Genomic DNA, 6,000 nt, shown 5'->3' with positions numbered 1-6,000 from the left:
GTGCTTCTCTACTCACTCCTGCTCCCCCTCCCTTTTGGCAGCAATGGCCTGATCCAATCAGTGACAGGTAGGCAGAACTTTAGAGGAATACAGCTGCAATAGATCGCTTGCTGGAGTGCTGCACGGTACAGTGGATGGAGCTTGGACTTCACTACCCAGATTCCTTGCACTCAGGAAAGAGTACGTTTTCCCAGGCAATTGACCAATGGTTTGGGCAGACCAGTGCCAATCACTGGGATATTAATCCTTCCCATCACTGAAACCTGGCCTTTAAGAGGTTCTAAATGCCGGAAGCAGGCATTTAGGCGGAAGCATTGGTCTTGTAAGATGTTTACATGTGGCCTCTTGGCATTAAAGCACACCCGCCAGCATGCCATATATATGCTTACGCCAGCAGGAAAAGGTTTTAAATTGCTGCAGGTCCTCCATTACATCCAGGCGGTGTGGACTTTTTCGGGTTCAGGGCTGTCAATGTCTCCATGGCCATTATCTCATTAAGTATCTGGGCCCATTCCAATAAATTCGGAGGAGAGGTAGGTTTCCAGTGTTGGGAGATAGTAGTTTGAGCTGCCTTTGAGATAGAACCAGGCATCATCATCAGCAGAGCACTTGGAAGTAAAGTCGCTGTAGATCCGAGGGGGGCATGCATGGAAAATAAAAAAACAGCATTTTATCTTGCACATGATTGGATGATAAAATCAGCAGAGCTTCCACTCATTTCAGATCTACCCCTTAGATTTAGAGCAACTGCACTTCCAAGTGCACTTGCAGTGCAAAGTGGATTTGTCTTTCGTAAATAACCCCTATTGAATCATAAGAGGTGAAGATTTTTTGCTAGAAGACAGAGGTTAAGTGACATGTCAGATATGTTTGAATGATTAATTGAGACAGCTATATCGACTGTTTAATCAATCGATGAACAAAAGTGCCTCCAATACAGAAATAATTTATTAAAAATAATTAAGCGGCCTAATGAATTATTCCCGAGTAGGGATGAGCTTCGAGTTCGAGTCGAACTCATGTTCTACTCGAACATTGCCTGTTCGCCTGTTCAGCGAACAGTGAACAATTTGGGCTGTTCGCAGCAAATTCGAAAAGCCGGAACACCCTATACAAGTCTATGGGAGAAATCTAAAGTGCTAATTTTAAAGGGTAATATGCAGGTTACTGTCCTAAAAAGTGTTTGGGGACCCGGGTCCTGCCCCAGGGGACATGGATCAATGCAAAAAAAAGTTTTAAAAACGGCCGTTTTTTCAGGAGCAGTGATTTTAATAATGATTAAAGTGAAACAATAAAAGTGTAATATTTAAATTTCGTAGCTGGGGGGTATCTATAGTATGCCTGTGAATGGGCGCATGTTTCTGGTGCTTAGAACTGTCCCTGCACAAAGTGTCATTTGTGCAGGAAAAAAAGTCTTTTAAAATCACTTGCGGCTATTGTCGGGTCCCGTAATACAGAGAACACTCAATGAGTGTTCTCTGCATTAGCCGACAATTCATTCATTCATTGATAAAAAAAAAAATAAAAAAAAGCGCGGGGGTTCCCCTAAATTCAATTACCAGGCCCTTCAGGTCTGACATGGATATTAAGGGGAACCCCGTGTCAAATTAAAAAAAAAATTGACGTGGGGGTCCCCCTAAATATCCATAACCAGACCCTTCAGGTCTGATATGGATATTAAGGGGAACCCTGCATCAAATTTAAAAAAAAATTGACGTGGGGTCCCCCTAAAAATCCATATCAGACCCTTTATCCGAGCACGCAACCTGACAGGCCGCAGGAAAAGAGGGGGGGACGAGAGCGGCCCCCCTCCCTCCTGAACCGTACCAGGCCACATACCCTCAACATTGGGAGGATGCTTTGGGGGTCTGTGACCCCTCAAAGCACCTTGTCCCCATGTTGATGAGGACAAGGGACTCATCCTCACAACCCTGGCCGTTGGTTGTGAGGGTCTGCGGGCGGGGGGCTTATCAGAATCTGGAAGCCCCCTTTAACAAGGGGACCCCCAGATCCCGGCCCCCCCCCTGTTTGAAATGGTAAGGGGGTACAAAAGTACCCCTACCATTTCACAAAGAAAGTGTCAAAATGGTTAAAAAAGACAAACACACTTTTGAAAAATTCCTTTATTAAAAATAAAAAAAATAAAAAAAAGATTCCAGCGGTGCTAATCCACTCTTGCTATCCAGCGACGGGTCTCCGGGGTCCAGCGATGGATGATCATATCCAGCGACGGGGGATCTCTCAGTCGAGCGCTGTCCATACATCCTTCTTCTGTCTCCACTCCGGAGACACTGCAGAGATCCTAGCGCTGACGTTTCTATTTTAGGAGGGCGGGGCCACCCGTCACCTGACCCTGCCCCTCTGACGCTGGAGAGGGAAGCCAGGGGTTCCCCAGTGACGTGTGGGTGACCCCGCCCCCTCTGATGTAACGGAAACCTGCGTTACATCAGAGGGGGCGGGGTCACCCACACGTCACTGGGGAACCCCTGGCTTCCCTCTCCAGTGTCAGAGGGGCGGGGTCAGGTGACGGGTGGCCCCGCCCTCCTAATATAAGAAACATCAGCGCTGGGATCTCTGCAGTGTCTCCGGAGTGGAGACAGAAGAAGGATGTATGGACAGCGCTGGACTGAGAGATCCCCCGTCGCTGGATATGATCATCCATCGCTGGACCCCGGAGACCCGTCGCTGGATAGCAAGAGTGGATTAGCACCGCTGGAATCTTTTTTTTATTTTTTTTATTTTTAATAAAGGAATTTTTCAAAAGTGTGTTTGTCTTTTTTAACCATTTTGACACTTTCTTTGTGAAATGGTAGGGGTACTTTTGTACCCCCTTACCATTTCAAACAGGGGTGGGCCGGGATCTGGGGGTCCCCTTGTTAAAGGGGGCTTCCAGATTCTGATAAGCCCCCCGCCCGCAGACCCTCACAACCAACGGCCAGGGTTGTGAGGATGAGGCCCTTGTCCTCATCAACATGGGGACAAGGTGCTTTGAGGGGTCACAGACCCCCAAAGCATCCTCCCAATGTTGAGGGTATGTGGCCTGGTACGGTTCAGGAGGGAGGGGGGGGCCGCTCTCTCGTCCCCCCTCTTTTCCTGCAGCCTGCCAGGTTGTGTGCTCGGATAAAGGGTCTGATATGGATTCTTAGGGGGACCCCCACGTCAATTTTTTTTAAAATTTGATGCGGGTTTCCCCTTAATATCCATATCAGACCTGAAGGGTCTGGTTATGGATATTTAGGGGGACCCCCACGTCAATTTTTTTTTAAATTTGACACGGGGTTCCCCTTAATATCCATGTCAGACCTGAAGGGCCTGGTAATTGAATTTAGGGGAACCCCCACGCTTTTTTTTTTTTTATTTTTATCAATGAATGAATGAATTGTCGGCTAATGCAGAGAACACTCATTGAGTGTTCTCTGTATTACGGGACCCGACAATAGCCGCAAGTGATTTTAAAAGACTTTTTTTCCTGCACAAATGACACTTTGTGCAGGGACAGTTCTAAGCACCAGAAACATGCGCCCATTCACAGGCATACTATAGATACCCCCCAGCTACGAAATTTAAAGGAATATTACACTTTTATTGTTTCACTTTAATCATTATTAAAATCACTGCTCCTGAAAAAACGGCCGTTTTTAAAACTTTTTTTTGCATTGATCCATGTACCCTGGGGCAGGACCCAGGTCCCCAAACACTTTTTAGGACAGTAACCTGCATATTACCCTTTAAAATGAGCACTTTAGATTGTGAACGTTCGAGTCCCATAGACTTTAATAGGGTTCTAAAGTTCACACGAAGTTTAGGTCTGTTCGCAGGTTCTGGTGCGAACCGAACAGGGGGGTGTTCGGCTCATCCCTATTCCCGAGATACTTTGCCCAACGCAGATATTCTTTGTTCAAACACAATAAAATAATACCTATAGTTCAGACTGCGAACGATACAAATAACTAAAATTTATTTTACAGCAGTCACCTTACAAACACCATAAATAATAGTGAAATTGTTCTATGACACAGACACCAATATTCAAATCACAACAAATTCCTAAAAATTACCCTGGTACAACAGGTTTCTAAATTATACAATTGTTTCCCCCCTAGATATTCTAACTAGTTTTTACATTTTTGTCATAAAATTTGCCAAACAATAATCTGGGTTTGGCAAACTATATCCTTTGGTCCATTGCAGCCAGATCAAAGGGCATAGTCCATCTGTAAATTGTGCCCAACTAAATACAATAATCTTATTACAAGATGTTAGGAGATTGGAAGGGGATAGCAAATTGACCAAAACCTAACTATTGTAAACAGATAACAAATAAAAACATCAGGAAAATGGAAACTATAGTTACCCTCCAAAAGCGAATGTAGTGAATCACTAAGGCCGCGTACACACGAGAGGATTGTCCGTCCAACTTAGTCCGCTGAAACATGTTTCAGCGGACAATCCGCTCGTGTGTGGGCTTCAGCTGACTTTTTCAGCGGACAGTCTGGCGGACTAAGTCTTTCGGAATTTCCGTAATATTGTCCGTCCAAACTTGGTTTCAGCGGACAGTCCGCTCGTGAGTAGGCTAGTTCGACGGACTAAGTATGGCGCATGCTCAGAAAGGATTTACACGGCCGAAGGTTGCATTGCAGTGTATTGGACGTCGAATTTCTAGTCCCGTCGTACGTGCCGTACACATCATCGCGCAAGCTTTCAGCGGACTGTCTGTTCGTCGTGTGTGGTCAAGTCCGTTCATTCAAAAGTAGGACGGACTGTCTGTCGGATTGTCTGACGGACTTAGTTGGACGGATAGTCCGCCCGTGTGTACGCGGCCTAAGTAGAACAGGTAGGTTTTAGAATCCTTGCTATCCAAACCCTAAAAGATGTCTGTCAACCGATAGTTGGAGATAAGCTGAGTTTAGTGTGGAGTCTGTCTTCCCAAAATAGTGTCTAACTAAGATGGAAGATATATGTACCAAGATGTCTAATGGTGTATGATGTATATGTGATGTGTCTGATCTTCAATGAGGTGTGCTTCCCCCTTATCAACCTGAGTTTGTTATTTATTCATTGAAAGCAATACAACTCAGAAACCTGCCCAGATATCAGTCAAAATGATAACTGACGTTATTAAGACGCTTGTGGGGCTGGGAGGGAGGGGTAAGATTGACTGAAATAAAATCAGTGAACATGTGTTTTTTAATTAAAGTAAATCTAATGCATTTTTTTTATCATATTCTCAATTTTGAATTGTTCAGATGAGTCAAAGGTTACCATTAAACTTGCATTGTTTATATCTACACCACTTACTCATTAAAAAATAGTTAATAGTTACCTTTTATAATGATTTTTGGATTTTGTAGTGTTATACAGGCATACTCCACTTTTAAGTATACAATGGGATTTATTTACTAAAGCTGAAAGTGCAAAATCAGTCTCACTTCTGCATAGAAACCAATGAGCTTCTAACCCCAGCTTGTTCAATTAAGCTTGGTATACAAATAATTTGTATACTTAAAGCATAATTTCAGTTATTTTTTCATCTTTCCATCTATTAAATCCTCTGCCCTTTTTGTTTTAACATTTTTTTTCTGTCAGTAAATACCTTATACAGCCCACTTCCTGCTTCTTGTCTGGTAAAAAGCCTAGGCTTATGACATCATGCACAGCTCTGTCACTCACTCTCATGAGAAATTGCCAGGAAGGAGGGGGGTGAGTCATAAGAGGGCCAATGAGAGCTTCAGAGCTGGAAGTGTGTCTCTGTGTGTCTGTGTAAATTCAGGAAGTGAACAGGCAGCAGCTTCAGCTGCCCACAGTTAAAATGGATGTTGTGTGTGTGTGTTTGTGTGTGTGTGGGGGGGGGGGGTGTGGCCGGAACCCGATCTGCATGGAGGCATAGACCGGAGCTCTCTCTCAGCCCTCAGCTCCACAGACAATTTGCGACCTATCCCCAGCGTTTTAATGGGTGGCTCCAGGACGACCCGCTTGTCGAGGCATAGGGGCACCGCACAA

This window comes from Lithobates pipiens, unplaced genomic scaffold, assembly GCF_037356315.1.
Source record: "Lithobates pipiens isolate NorthernLeopardFrog02 unplaced genomic scaffold, aLitPip1_a1.2 Scaffold_64, whole genome shotgun sequence".
NCBI classification, from domain to species: domain Eukaryota; kingdom Metazoa; phylum Chordata; class Amphibia; order Anura; family Ranidae; genus Lithobates; species Lithobates pipiens.
The sequence above is the reverse complement of the archived record's forward strand: the minus strand, read 5'-3'. Positions refer to the sequence as shown.